Consider the following 16,611-nt stretch of genomic DNA (forward strand, 5'->3'; position numbering starts at 1 on the left):
AACAGATCTTTTGCAGATACTGATCTTTTGTGTCTGTACAGCATCTGTGTGTGCAGCATCTTGAAAAGATTTTTTTCTGATGTGGAGTTCAGCTCCATAGAAAAGACTGTGTAGAGTATGGCTCTCATACTACATGAAGGGTGGTAAGATTGGTCTGTGATCTTTCATTTTCCAAAGACTATAGTCTGATGTGTGTATGAGCCTTTAGAGTCTGCAGTGCAGGGCTTCGGGTGCCATTTTCCCGTAGCTCTGCTCTGAGCGCAGGAGTTTCAGTTGCTGGCTGCAGAGGATCGTTGGAGCTGCGCGCCGGGCGGAGGCCGGGACAGGAGGTCTGCTGCAGGCGAGTACATTTTTTTTTCAGGTGACTAATGCACTGCTGGAGCCATGTGTTGCTGTAGAGGTACCCAGAAAGCTGCAGTACCAAAGACAAGTGGCAAAACATACCTATGATAAAACGGCCAGGGACCTTCCTGCACTAAATGTGGGACAAAACATAAGAATGAAGCCACTTCCAGGTGACAGGACCAGACTATGGAGATTAGGAACTTGTCTCCAACAAACAGCTCCTCACTCTTATCTGGTTGAGGTGGAGGGTACACTGTACAGGCGCAATCGAGTGGACCTCAGACCAGCAGAGTCTAGTCCTACTAAGCTTACAGGAACAGAGCCCAGTGAAACGCCAAGACCAGAAATGCCAATGGAGGCCACAGAGGAGGCAACAGTGGAAGTTCAGCCGGAACGCTTGCCTGAAATTGACAGCACATTGGCCTCTCAGTCTGGGGGCACACCTGAGATGCCACACTACACACGCAGCAGCAGGCGAATCCGGCCACCAACAAGACTTGACCTCTAAACAATTGAAAACTGTCAGGTTTAGCTACCGTTGAGCATTTACATACTGTATATGCATATCAGTAAGTACAGTGGACTAAATAACCTTGCTATTTGAATTCTTGAAAGTTTGTTTTAAAGTATGATATGTATGAGAAATATATATATATATATCATGCCTCAGCGCCCTTTATCACAGAGCAAAGCAGAGCTGTGTGGGGCGGCTGAGGCATCGGCTCTTTTAAAACTGAGAACCGGCTCTTGTCGTTCGCATCACTGCTACTTACAAGACTAGCAGCATGAATAAAGCAGCTCTGAGTTGATTTGCAATCTGCACCTTCTTTGCATTATTGAACTAACAGAAACAAGGTGATGCCCGAAGATCATCTTACCAAATTTATAGGGAGCTAGTGTGTGTCTACAACTGTTTCCATGCTATGGCCCAGCCCCAGAGGCCATGCCATCTAGTGGCTAAAGGTTTAAAGACAATGAAAGTAGTACCTATTAATTAAACTGAATACTATGCTCTCATCGTCATTCACAAAACACATACATTACAATTTTGTACAAGAACATTCACTATTCAAATTGTGCAGCAATCTGGATGTTAGTAAATGGTTTCATTAAATTTGAGGATTTTAATTTTCATACATTTTAGTTTAATTTTTATTCTCATTTCTAGTTTTATTTTGTTTTTTATATTATTCATTAGCGGCCCATTACTATTCTCATAATTCCATCACAATGATTTTTTGCACTGATTCCCATGTAGGTTTGTGGGACAAGAGTTAATTGTTGATATCATGGTCTGTAATAGCATTCTTACTAAATGCAGATGTATATTGCTCCTTTATTCACTTTACAAAACACATACATTTTGTACAAAACAAAGTTCACTAGTATAGAATTCAATTTAATTAATGGGTACTAATTTCATTGTCTTTATAACCTTTTATGTTATAAAGCGGATACCTGGTGTGATCAAAAGACAGATTGCTGTACTTATAGCTGTGTTTCAAGGTGCATACACACCTTTGACTATGTAGCTGAAAATGTGTTCTGTTGCTATGCGGGGGGGTGTGGAGGGACAACAAAAGCAGCGCGTGCATGACAGCGGTGTGGAAAAATGAAGTTGGCCGTTGGTAATGTCAGTTGATTTACCGGACGGTGTGTATGAGCCTTTAAACCAAGGGTCCCCAAACTTTTTCGGTCAAGGGCCGGGTCAACATACTTCAGACTGCTGGGGGGCCGGAGTATACATGAAATGATGTAGAAAAACATAACATTGAGCCTAGATATTGTAGACAGCGCCTATTAACATGGGCAGCCATCATGTCTCCCATTTAACCAGAGCAGATGTTATGCCCCCAACTCAGCAAGTACAGATATTATGCCATCAATACAGCATGTGCAAACAGTATGCCCCCCCCCCCAACTCAGCATGTGCAGATAGTATGCCCCCAACTCAGCATGTGCAGATAGTATGCCCCCCAACACAGCATGTGCAGATAGTATGCCCCCCAACACAGCATGTGCAGATAGTATGCCCCCCCAACTCAGCATGTGCAGATAGTATGCCCCCCCCAACTCAGCATGCGCAGATAGTATGCCCCCAACTCAGCATGTGCAGATAGTATGCCCCCCAACACAGCATGTGCAGATAGTATGCCCCCCAACACAGCATGTGCAGATAGTATGCCTCCCCAACTCAGCATGTGCAGATAGTATGCCTCCCCAACTCAGCATGTGCAGATAGTATGCCCCCCAACACAGCATGTGCAGATAGTATGCCCCCAACTCAGCATGTGCAGATAGTATGCCCCCCACTCAGCATGTGCAGATAGTATGCCCCCCAACACAGCATGTGCAGATAGTATGCCCCCCAACACAGCATGTGCAGATAGTATGCCTCCCCAACTCAGCATGTGCAGATAGTATGCCCCCAACTCAGCATGTGCAGATAGTATGCCCCCCAACACAGCATGTGCAGATAGTATGCCCCCCAACACAGCATGTGCAGATAGTATGCCCCCCAACACAGCATGTGCAGATAGTATGCCTCCCCAACTCAGCATGTGCAGATAGTATGCCCCCAACTCAGCATGTGCAGATAGTATGCCCCCCAACACAGCATGTGCAGATAGTATGCCTCCCCAACTCAGCATGTGCAGATAGTATGCCTCCCCAACACAGCATGTGCAGATAGTATGCCTCCCCAACTCAGCATGTGCAGATAGTATGCCCCCAACTCAGCATGTGCAGATAGTATGCCCCCCAACACAGCATGTGCAGATAGTATGCCTCCCCAACTCAGCATGTGCAGATAGTATGCCTCCCCAACTCAGCATGTGCAGATAGTATGCCCCCCCCCCAACTCAGCATGTGCAGATAGTATGCCCCCCCCAACTCAGCATGTGCAGATAGTATGCCCCCAACTCAGCATGTGCAGATAGTATTCCCCCCAACAAAGCATGTGCAGATAGTATGCCCCCAACTCAGCATGTGCAGATAGTATGCCCCCCAACACAGCATGTGCAGATAGTATGCCCCCCAACACAGCATGTGCAGATAGTATGCCTCCCCAACTCAGCATGTGCAGAAAGTATGCCCTGCCCCCCCAACTCAGCATGTGCAGATAGTATGCCCCCCAGCACAGCATGTGCAGATAGTATGCCCCCCCCCCACAGTACAGCATGTGCAGATAGTATGCCCTCCAACATAGAATGTGCATCTATTATGCCACCAATACAGTGCAGATATTGTGACCCTAACATAGCAAGTGATATGTGAGTCATAATGTCACCCAAAGGCCTGCATAAGCCTGCAGCACAATCTCACCCATACACACACACACGATCTCTGTAGAAACATATGCAGTGCAACCCTCTACTTCCCCTTCTCAAAAGAACCATAAGGGCTTGTTTACACTGTTGCGGTGCGGAATCGCCTGGATTCCACCACAGAAGAAATCGCATGCGGCTGCGTTTCCGCCTGCGGATTTAGCCGCGATTTCGCATGGCAAGGAGCCAGGCGAATTTAACCATGTCACTGCCTGAGTAAAGCTCCATAGCACACCATGCGAAATCGCACGCGAAATCCGCATGACAAAGCCGCATGCGATTTCCCTATAAAATGCATTAGCGGCGATTCGCACGCATTCCTCCTGCACGCGAAATCTGACGGCTCTGCCATGCAGATTTCTGCCGCACCGAAAAACGCTCCCGCCGCCGCACAAGTGGAAACAGCCCCATCCACTTACATTGACTATGCGAATCCGCATGCAGTGCCCGCATGCGGATTCGCTATAGTGGAAACGAGCCCTAACATTCCTGCACAGCACTGACCAATATATATGTGATTATGCTTATTACAAGTCATTCCCTCCAACCAATAACCCAAAAGCCAGTAAATTACTGCTTTCTGGCTTCCATGTGGAAGGGCGGTGCCAGAACGGTTATTCTAGATGTGGTCCACCAATATTTAAAGGGACTCCGAGCTCTAAAAATAAAAAAATAAAAATTGGTACTTACCTGGGGCTTTCTGCAGCCCACCGTAGGTCGGGAGGTCCCCCGGCGTGGTCCTGGCTCCTCTCCCGGTCTCTCCGCCGCATACCGCACCGCCGACACATCTACCTCTAATACTTTAGCCATAGACCCTGAACAAGCATGTCAATTAGGGGTTTCTAACTGAAGTCTTGTTTCAGGTGTGTGATTTAGATACTACTGCAGCAAAAGAGACCACCAATATGCCAGACAATTAAAAAAAAAAAATTCCTTCTCCCTCTCAGCTCAAGGCAAATTTTCAGTACTTATACCCAGGGGCGTAACTAAAAATCACGGGGCCCCCTGCGAAAATTTGAACACCGCCCCCCCCCCCCCCCCTCAGGTCCGTTTTGGAGGGCAGTAGGGGGATCACAGCATGAGGGGACAGCATGGCCACCTACATCGGCGGGGAGGGGGGGCCACTCCCACCTACCTCACCTCGGGCTCTCCCCGCAGCGCTCCCCCTCCAGCATTAATAGGTGGCAGCAGCAGCGGGCAGGAGCACAGGTATACCTCTATGTGTTCCACCGCGGAGGTGTGATCTTTAAGTGCCACATGCCACTTTCTGATAAACAGGAAGTTGAGTAGTTGCTTAGAGAGCGGAATCTGCGGCGGTGAAACGCATAGAGGTATGCCTGTGTTCCTGCCCGCAGCTGCTGCCACCTATCTAATGCTGGAGGGAGAGCGCTGAGGGAAGAGCTTGAGGTGAGAGGGAGGGGGGGGGGGAAGAGGCCCCCCTCTCAGCCAATGTAGTCATGCTCTCCCCTCATGCTGCAACCCCTCCTTTCACCCAAAACAGCCCTGGGCGGGCCCCAGGGGACCTGCAGCCCCTATTGCTAGGCCACTGCTTATACCCATTGATCTTTCCCAATATTTCCTCCTGCTCTCTCTACTCCACCACCATTAGTTACCATTAATGTAGAAATACCCCAATAACCTCAACTCCCAAAGCTCACTGACTGGGGAAACCTCTGGACTCTGAGCTCTTATTTAGACTGCATTTTGACACATTGGGCTCTATTCACAATCATTTTCCACATGCAGAAATGCTCTTGCGGTAAATTCCCGACTGAAATAAGACTATCTTGACACTCACAAAAAATTACGCATGCGGTAAATAACCATGCGTAAATTTTTGTGAAGGTCAAAATGGTCTTATTTCAGTTGGTAAAATTATATGCATTGTTTTTCCGCATGCACAAGAAGTGCGGTTAAAGTCTGCCAATGTCTGTAATACACCCCCCCCAAAAAAAGAAAATCAAAAGTCACAAACAAAAAGGGGTGCATTATTTCTGCTTAACTACCGATTTTATATCACCTACTAGTACTTGCTGATATTTCACTTCCCATTGACTTAAATGGAGCCTTGTGCGCTGTGTTTGCTGGACTAACACACACACACACACACACACACACACACACACACACACACACACACACACACACACACACACACACACACACACACACACACACACACACACACACACACACACACACACACACACACACACACACACACACACACACACACACACACACACACACACACACACACACACACACACACACACACACACACACACACACACACACACACACACACACACACACACACACACACACACACACACACACACACACACACACACACACACACACACACACACACACACACACACACACACACACACACACACACACACACACACACACACACACACACACACACACACACACACACACACACACACACACACACACACACACACACACACACACACACACACACACACACACACACACACACACACACACACACACACACACACACACACACACACACACACACACACACACACACACACACACACACACACACACACACACACACACACACACACACACACACACACACACACACACACACACACACACACACACACACACACACACACACACACACACACACACACACACACACACACACACACACACACACACACACACACACACACACACACACACACACACACACACACACACACACACACACACACACACACACACACACACACACACACACACACACACACACACACACACACACACACACACACACACACACACACACACACACACACACACACACACACACACACACACACACACACACACACACACACACACACACACACACACACACACACACACACACACACACACACACACACACACACACACACACACACACACACACACACACACACACACACACACACACACACACACACACACACACACACACACACACCTCTCCAGTCCCTGCTGAAAGCTGCTGCCCTTCTCATCCACCTCTCCTCTGTGGCAGCCCCTCTTCTCTAATCTCTCCATTGGCTACCAGTTACCTAAAGGATCCAGGTTAAACTGCTCACACCATCATACAAAGCTTTCCCTATGCCTCCATGGCAGCACAACGGGTATTGGCCCCACCCCCAATACCCCACAGGACAAATGTCTATAAAGGTTTTACTGACCCTCCCATCCCTGTATTTTTTTCCTGTCCCTCCACCTCATAGGACTGTCGCAGGAGATTCCTGCAGGTACGCTTTTCTTTTACCCCCTTGCCGGCTGCATCATGTAGCCTTCCGCGCAGGTTGCCTCGCCTGCTGCGTTGCCACCTCATAACGACTGTAAATCAGTCTGGCTGGTGGGGACCCCGTTCTGCTGGTCTTGGGGGTCCGATATCTAAAATAAAGCTGCACTGTTCTACCATTTCCACACTAAATGTATGGATTACAAGGAACGCTTTATTACCTGGTCGCCGCTTTTTTAGCTGCTTTGGTGGTCATCCATTCACCCCTGAATCTCTATCTCTCCCTCTCTCTATCTCCGGGCTGGCGTGCGCTCCACAGCTCTGTGACCTGCGTCCCACGCATACAGGATGCAGTATGGCCGCCCTCCGCTGACAACTTCCGCTTCCCAGGCTGGCTTGGACACAGTGGAACGCGGAAGCGGCGATGGGGGGCGTGGCTAAGTCACGCTGACGCTACTTAGAGGGGACAGCCGGAAGGCTTGCCGGCTGTCATTCCTGAGAGAAGCGAGGGTAGACGCCGGCGGCTGCACCTCTCCTGGCAACCATTTCCACCCACTGCATCAGCGTCCAGCTGCTGTTTATACGGGAGCTCCTTTTTTCTGGCTGTTAACAAGTAGGACCAGCTGATACATACACTTCCTTTCGGTAAATCTGGTAAGGAAGTGGGATTATTTGCTTATACTATCTATCCTTTACTTCCAGCTTGTGGCTGTGTTGGCTACTACTATGGATGTTCCACCTCATTTCATAGATCAGCGATCATTTTCATGGTAAGGGGGAGTGCAGGTAGGTTCTTTTAAAAAAAAAAAAAAAAAAAAAAAAAAAGCAGGCACTTTTATTTTTTTTTGCGGTCCTCACTGTCATTTTTGCTATGCTTTCAGCCCTGCATGGAGAAGAGATGGAAGGCCCTATCGCTCAGCTTCTAGAGATCGCTACAGAAGGCAGTCCAGAAGCAAGTCTCCTCATAGCAGACCATACAGGAAGTCGAGATCGAGATCTCGCTCGCCTATACGTCATAGGAAGGAGAAACTTTGCTGGGCATGTGGTGATCCTGTTATGCCCGGGAAGATGGTCTGCTCCAAGTGCTTTCAGGAGATTGGAAGAGAACCACCTATTGATGTAAAGGACATCATACAAAAAGCAGTTCAAGAATCAGTCTCTAGCTATATGGCCAGCCTTCCGGCCCACACTGCACAGGATCAGCCGTCAACCTCAACAGTGAAGCCAATGTCTGACGATGTTGAAGTTGGATTTGATTTCGCTCTAGTAGAGCCCTTTATTAGGGCAGTGAGAGAAGCTTTAGAGTGGGAAAACTCGGATGATGAGTCGGATAGCCCTAAGAAAAAACCGAAAAAAACCTATTACAAGCATTTAGATAAAACAAAGTCGTCTTTTCCAGTAATGGAGGAGATCATGAACATTATTCATGAAGAGTTTCAAAAGGTGGAAAAGAAGCCTCCCCTTGGTAACAGACTCACCAAGTTATACCCGTTGCCTCAAGTCCAGACAAAATTACTGGATACAGCTCCTACAGTAGATGCAGCGGTCACTAGATTGGCAAGACATGTGACCCTACCAATTGAAGACTCGATGACCTTTATAGACTCATTAGATCGGAAAATGGATCAAGATTTCAAAAGAGTTTACACAAGTGCGGGGGGAGCCTGTAGACCGGCCATAGCCCTGACGGCGGTAGGAAAGGCCATAAAGGTCTGGGTTGAAAAACTTGAGCAAGCTATACTTGAAGATGTGGACAAAGAAGAGTTAATCCTGAAGTTGGAAGATCTTAAAGTCTCAGCAGACTTCGTTGGTGAGGCGGCAATAGATGTAGTGAGGGGTACAGCAAGGTCAATGCTGTACTCGGTAACCGGGAAAAGAGCTCTGTGGCTAAAATCCTGGGCAGCAGATCCTACCTCTCGACAACTATGGTGCAAAATCCCGTTTGACGGCAAGACCCTGTTCGGAGAGAAATTAGATACAGCGATTGCTAGAGTAACCGGAGGGAAGTCGGGACTTCTCCCGCAAGATAAACGGCCTAAAAAACAACCTAATGCATCTCAACCGAGACTACAGGGCTCGAGGTATAGAAACGCTAGATCCTATCGGCCAGGTCGGAACTATAGAAATAATTGGCAAGCAAATCAGGCTCCAACTAATAGGTTTACGAAACAGAAGGGTCAGCAACCAGCCCAGACGGGCAAGAAGTCTTTTTGACAGAGCGCCTGTTCAGAAGGGCCCGGTGGGAGCCAGACTGAAGCAATTCAGCAGTATATGGAGACTTCACATAAAATCACCCTGGGTATTAAGAACCATCAGCTCAGGCCACTTCTGGACATTCAACAAAGATCCTCCGACTGACTTTTTCGTACAGACCGACATTCCGCACAATCAGATGAAGAAAGACATTTTGACAAAATATATTCAGGACCTGGTGACGAAGAAGGCCATAGTCTCAGTTTCCCCTTCGGAGAGATTTCATGGGTTCTACTCCAGGCTCTTCTTCGTGCAAAAAAAGTCGGGCGATTTCCGCCCGGTTTTAGATCTAAAGAAGTTGAACGACTATATTCTCCTAGAGAGATTCAAGATGGAGTCGATAAACACGATTATAATGGCAGTGAAACCACACGATTTTATGCTCTCGATCGATCTGGAGGGATCGATCTGGAGGATGCATATCTCCATGTTCCAATACAGAGAAATCTTCAAAAATACCTAAGATTTGCCATAGGAGATCATCATTTTCAATTTGTTTGCCTGCCTTTCGGCATTTGCACGGCCCCCAGGACGTTCTCGAAGCTCCTCCTAGAAATAATCGTGTTATTGAGACTGCAAAACATCCGAGCTCACCACTACTTAGACGACATCCTACTCCTGGCCGATACACGGGAAGAATGTCTAAGGAACAGAGAGGCCGTACTGCACACGTTAACGACCTTTGGATGGCTAATAAATTACAAAAAAAGTCACCTTCAACCATCACAGGATCTTATCTACCTGGGAGCCAGATTCAAAACGGTGACCAACGAAGTATGTCTACCTCCGGACAAGATCCCAACCATAAAGGAAAGAAAGAGTCATTCAACTACTCTTATCGTCTCAGGTCAGAGCAAGACTGTGTTTACAGGTGCTAGGCACCATGTCCTCCACGATTCCAATGATCCCATGGGCTCACTGGCACCTAAGATCCCTACAACAGGGCTTCTTAGCCCAATGGGATGGAGAGAACCTAAATCAACAGATCACGGTGACCTCACGAATGAAGGAACAGCTGCAGTGGTGGCTAACCACGACAAACCTACAGAACAGTATTCCACTACAGTCAAAAAAGCCAATAGTGATCAGCACCGATGCCAGCATGAAAGGTTGGGGAGCGGTGTGTGGAGACAATGTTATACAGGGGACTTGGCCACAGTGCATGAGGTACTGGCCTGCCAACAGACTAGAAATGAGAGCAGCCTTTTGCGCCCTACGGCATTTTCAGGAGCTAACAGTTGGGAAACCTGTACTGCTAAAGATGGACAACCGTACAGCGGTGGCCTATGTCCAAAACCAGGGGGGATCGCACAGTTGGTCCCTGATGGAAGAAGCAAGGCTAATCTTTACACTAGTAATTCCGAGACTACAGTCCCTCTCAGCAATTTACATTCCAGGGAAAGAAAATACACTTCCAGATTATCTCAGCAGGACACTACTCTCGAACAACGAATGGGAATTGGAGGAGTCAGCCTTTCAGGCAATCTGTACACACTGGCAGATACCGGACTTGGACTTAATGGCTACCAAGAAGAACAAGAAGTGTCAGAGATATAGGAGTCGGTACCCGGAAAGTCAGGCGGAAGCATGCGACGCCTTAACAGCCCAGTGGAATTTTCAGACGGCCTATGTCTTCCCTCCTATCCCCCTCATCATGAGACTTCTGAAGAGGCTCAGAACAGAGCCAGTAATCCTGATTGCGGTTCTTCCTTGGTGGCCCAAAAGGCCCTGGTTTGCTATGAGTCTTCAGATGATGACAGCTCAGCCTTTTCCGATACCAGTCACGGAAACGTTACTTTCTCAGGGACCAGTGTTACATCCGAACCCTGCTCGTCTAAAGCTGATGGCTTGGAGACTGAGAGGAGGAGACTCCAGGAGCTAGGTTGCTCGGAATCAGTAATCAGTACACTATTGAGATCCAGGAAATCCACAACAAACACAACATATCATAGAATCTGGAAGGTGTTCCTACTATTTGCTAAAGGAAATGACTTTGACCCAGTAAACCCGCCAGTACATCAGGTACTAGCCTTCCTGCAGACTGGAGTGGACAAAGGACTCTCATACCACTCTATTAAGGTTCAGATATCGGCAATCTCTGCGTTATCCGGCCATAAATGGGCATTTGAACCTTTAGTCAAGCAGTTTGTCGCGGGAGTCCTGAGAGTTCGTCCCCCTACCAAATCAATATTTCCGAAGTGGGACCTCCCTCTTGTCTTGGACTACCTATCGGAATCTCCGTTCGAGCCTATTCAAGAATGTTCACTGTGGCTGAAGACTTTGAAAGTGGTGTTTCTAGTGGCGATAACATCGGCCAGAAGGGTATCTGAGTTATCAGCTTTGAGTCACAAGAAGCCCTATTTAACTTTCTTCCAGGATAGAGTGCAGATACGACCTGTGCACGGATTCTTACCAAAAGTGCCTACCTTTCTACATATTAACCAGGACTGGTCCCTGCCTATCTTTGCTCAACAGGATTCGGGGACGCTACATTCATTGGATGTTGCAAGATCTCTTAAAGATTACATTGAAGCGACAAAGGACGTCAGGAAAACTGATAGACTGTTCATAGTGCCAGCAGGCTATCGCAAAGGAGAAGCAGCATCCGCAAGGACGATAGCCTCATGGCTAACCAAAACTATTCAGAATGCATATAAGGCAAAACATCAGCAACCCCCAAAGAGTATAAATGCACACTCCACAAGGGGGGTGGCGGCTTCATGGGCGGCACATGCAAATGTGTCTGCAGCCAAGATATGCCAGGCTGCCAATTGGAGCACTATAAATACATTTATCAGACATTACCAAGTGGACACTTCTAGTTTAACTAGTCTAGATTTTGGAAGAGCAGTGTTATCTTCCTGTGTTTCATCCTCTGTTATATGATTTAAATAATTAAACAATTGAATTTATTTTCCTGCTCCAGTTGCCCCCCCCCCATCTCTTTTTTCTAGTTAAATCCCGTTGTGCTGCCATGGAGGCATAGGGAAAGCGGAAAATTGAATACTCACCTAACGGTAATTTTCCTTTCCCGATGCATCCATGGCAGCACAAGGGACCCACCCAGTAAGTTCGGTGAGGTACTAGTTACAAGACAGGGATGGGAGGGTCAGTAAAACCTTTATAGACATTTGTCCTGTGGGGTATTGGGGGTGGGGCCAATACCCGTTGTGCTGCCATGGATGCATCGGGAAAGGAAAATTACCGTTAGGTGAGTATTCAATTTTCCGCTATACGGGCCTGAGCCCACTGAAGCAGTTGTATCCACTTTTCAGTTATACATAAATGTTAGAGATGCTGAAAAACGAACAGAAGTGGATACAACTGCGTCAGTGGGCTCAGGCCATAAATAAGTTGTCACTTCCATACATATAGTAAATCTCAAGATACCATCCCACCCCAAACGTTTGCTTTTTTTTTTTTTTTTTTTTTTTTTTGCTTCTCCTTTGGAACTTGAAATGTACTCTCAAAATACACCTTTTCAGACAAGCCTATAATTTGCAGTAGTTAGCATTGGTGAATTGCTGTCTCATCAAATAACCCCTGTGACTCCTCCTCTAGTGTCTCCACCCCTCTACCCTCAAGTTTGTAAGCTCTCAAGGGCAGGGACCTCCTCCTAATGCTTCTTATTCTGCTGTAAGTTATTATATTTATTTATGCTCCCCAATATTTGTTTTGTACCATGTATAGCGCTACATAAGAGGTTTGCAGTATATTAATAAAAAAAAAATTAAGAACAACAATTTAAAGAGACTCTGTAACAAAATGTTCAGCCTTATTTCTTCTATCCTATAAGTTCCTACACCTGTTCTAATGTGGTCTGGCTTGCTGCAGCCTTTTCTAGTTGCACTGTCACTGTAATAAATCTAATCTTCTTTCCTTTGTCAAGCCTTGTCGAGGCAGAGAGGAATGCACTGCTCTGCTGTGATAGGGAGAAGTTATACACACCTCCTCCACGCCCCCTGCAGGCTCTGTGTGTATGAGTCAGACATGGTCTCTGCTCATAGCCAGCGTCTGCAGGCTCAGGAGCTGTGACCTTGTGAACAGCGGTGAGTGCAGAAAGATCAGTTCAGAGCTCAGACAAGCAGCTAAGGCAACAAGTGGTGTAACATTCCAGCAATCAAATCACGTTTGAGAGGAGCCTCTGCAAACGGGCACCTGCTCTGATGATGTATTTTTCTGTTTGGCGGCCATCTTCATGGTTTACAAAAACAATGAATAAAACATTGATTTTATTGCCAAGAAATCAGCGGGGAGCAGCAAAAATGTCACAGAGGGGGCTAGGAGAAGACAACAACCAGGCTGGTATGTTTATTTATGTAATTTTTTAAATGTGAACATTTGGATGTTTGGTTGTTTGTTACTCAAATCACGCAACAATGGCTGAACGGATTTGAATGAAATTTGGCACACACTTTTTATCCCCATAACCAAAAAGTGGTCGGATACAAATTTCAGTGGGAAAATGTAATCTGCAGCCATTCTTACACGGTTAATGGTAGGCAGTGGCATAGCAATAGGGGGTGCAGAGGTCGAGACCACATCAGGGCCCTTGGGTCAGAGGGGCCCCTTAGTGCCCTCCCTGAATTTCAGTATTAGCCCTCTATTGGTCCTGTGCTCATAATAATCACTTCTATAGATACTTTGAATAGTGGTTATCATTAACAAACTGCTCCCCATTCCCTTCTTGCACCTCTGACACTGTAGTTGCCATTGGCAGGTTTCGGTGCGCCATATCAATTGTTATGTATAGAGTGCTACGGGGGGGGGGGGTCCAAATGTAAAACTTGCATCGGGGCCTACAGCTCCAAAGCTACACCACTGATAATAGGGTTCTCAAACTTTGCACAGGTGGTCACTGGGTGACTGGGATTAATATTCAGAAAAGTGGGTGGAGCCTACAAAAGCCAATCAAAATTCACCTAATGCTACTTATTATTCACCTATTATTTTCAAGAGGAATATTTAATTGCTGCCATTCTTGCACGGTTAATGGCACAAGCCATTGGGTGACTGCGTCATTGGGTGACTGCGTTTCAATTTCAGAAAAGGGGTGGAGCCACAGCCAGATTGGTTTCATTTCAATGCAAATTATTGATGCCAAAAACCGCAAAGCTCACAAACTAGGTCATTTTGTAATTGTGGGTTAGGGTTAGAAAAAGTGGGCAGAGCCAACACCAGCCAAATACATACCTGAGCAACGCCGGGCCATCAGCTAGTAGAATTTAAATTTGCCATTTTAAAGCATCACTCCTGAATATGCAGATCATCTCTTTACGCCCCTGAAAGCCAGGCACACATCCAGAGCCACTGGTGTAGTATAGCTTATACATTTTACAGAGCCACACCAATCCAAACATACATGCATTTCAGATTTTCTGGACCTCATCAGCATAATGCATGGATATGGCTGTATGGGATAGAGCCTGTATCAGTACTGCAGAATTGCCAGACAAATCATGGTGTACTTAAAGCAACCCACTGATATGAACCCCCTGTGGCAAATGAATTGCTCCCATCTAGGAACCCATGTAGGGAATACACAACAGTGGATGAGATAGTCACCTCTAAATGGTAAACACAGATTGACACACAATAATGGAAGTATAATGAGCGTATATGTAATCAGTGGGGAGCAGGGAAAACTGAATACTGCTCTCCCTGTGCAAGGTAATCTAGGGAAATATAAAAAAATATAATTCCCTACTGCTATTTCCGGTACCTGAATTTTGGTGTGTGAAAGACGGCACCCAAATCTGGTGCTACGCAGGACCTGCTTTGGGTCCACCACTGTGACGGTGACAGGGATCAAAAGAGGCTATACAGTTTGCTATGTGTGTCAAGGGGGGACCTATGGAAATTGACAACACTTCCAGAGCTCGATTTTGAGAATACAGAAGATGACTGAAGCATCAAAATAAAAAATAAAAATAAAAACAACAATTATCAATATAAAAAGGGACACATGGTATTCAAATAGTTAGGGTTCTTTTTAAGGTAGGGAGGTAGGTATAAAATGTAATGAGAGGTTTCAGGGATCTGTTGAGGGTACAAACACAATGGGGGATGGGGGGGTGGAGTAATCACAAATCTCAGGAGCACATAGGTGGAAGTGACAGAGACTTGTAGAGCGCATACACAGTATGGTGGGGCTGCCAGGGATCTGTAGAAAGTATGCACAGAATGGTGGAGATGCCAGGAAACTATAGGTATAAGGGGCAGTACTAGGTATCTGTACAAGGTATACACCCAATTGTGGAGAAATCAGGGACATGCAGAGTAGCAGCAGAAGCTGTACATTATGGTGAAGGAATGAAAAAGACTTATAAATCAGTAACGTTATACGCAATGGGGAAGATATCAGAGACCTATAGAGAACAATAGGCAACACACAGAACAAAGCTGGTAACGTTTCTGCACTCACCTGTCTGTTGCTTCCTGAGGTGTGATCAAAAGATGTAGTGAACAGGTGCACTCTCTCCACATACCTCATCAATGTGCAGGCTGGGGGAAGGTATGTGTGACTAGGTGACCTTTGCACACTATGACATGGGTGTGATTAAACCTGTTTGTGTTGCAGGTGCTTCAAACGGAGCATTTTCTTCCTTATCCTAGTCACTATTTTCCTAACCGGAGCCACAAACCAGCCTCCTTGCAGAACCTGAATGTTCAGCTTTTTTACCTGCAAACCAGTGCAGCATTAAAACAATTATTGTGTAAAATATACTTAAAATAACATACAAGAGCAGTGATTCTGGCAGGTCTGGAACTCTGGATGAAAGAAATAAAACCAAGGAATCTGCTGCGAGGTAATTATTACAGATTATTTGAGAGAAGACATAATCATTACTGTTTCCAGACAGCATGGTTTATGTAGGGTATGGCATCAGCAGCTTCAGCCCATTCTGCCCTCAGGGGTAGCAGCAGTATCTCCTCTCAGGCCTGGAACCCACTGCAAACCGCAAACGCTAAACGCAACCGCTAGCGTTTTGCCTGAGCGGTTTGCAAGCTGATTCATGCGAGTTTTCGGTCGCGTTTTGCAACAGTGTATTTTTTTCCTCAGCGGTTGTGTAGCGTTTTGCGTTTCGCGTTTTTATCCTGATTGGTCCTGTGAATAATTTTTAATTTTGTTACAGTGTGCTGAACCGCAAAACGCTAGCAGAACCGCTCAGTTTAGGTTTTGCTGAGCGTTTCTGCTAGCGTTTCAATACTTTGCATTGAAGCGCTAACGCTCCCAAAATGCTGCATGTCCTGCGTTTGCGTTTCTGAGAAACGCAAACGCTCCTGTGGAAGTTGCCCCATCCATTAACATTAGCCCAGCGTTTTGGCAAACTGCTAGCGTATCGCAGTGCTGCCAAAACGCTGCCAAAAGCGCTCCTGTGGGTTCCA

General features: G+C 46.5%; 1 protein-coding gene across 2 annotated transcripts in view; it reads right to left on the reverse strand.

The window, feature by feature from the left end:
* The window catches only part of TMEM45B (transmembrane protein 45B), a 124,660-nt gene extending 108,937 nt beyond the window's left edge, over positions 1 to 15,723 (reverse strand). For both annotated transcript variants that reach the window (XM_068240374.1, XM_068240372.1), the window contains exon 1: positions 15,647 to 15,723. The gene's annotated coding sequence lies outside the window, so the exon portion shown is untranslated. The remainder of the gene's footprint in view (positions 1 to 15,646) is intronic.
* Positions 15,724 to 16,611: the final 888 nt, after the last annotated feature.

The sequence above is a fragment of the Hyperolius riggenbachi genome, chromosome 6 (genome assembly GCF_040937935.1).
Source record: "Hyperolius riggenbachi isolate aHypRig1 chromosome 6, aHypRig1.pri, whole genome shotgun sequence".
Taxonomy (NCBI): Eukaryota; Metazoa; Chordata; class Amphibia; order Anura; family Hyperoliidae; genus Hyperolius; species Hyperolius riggenbachi.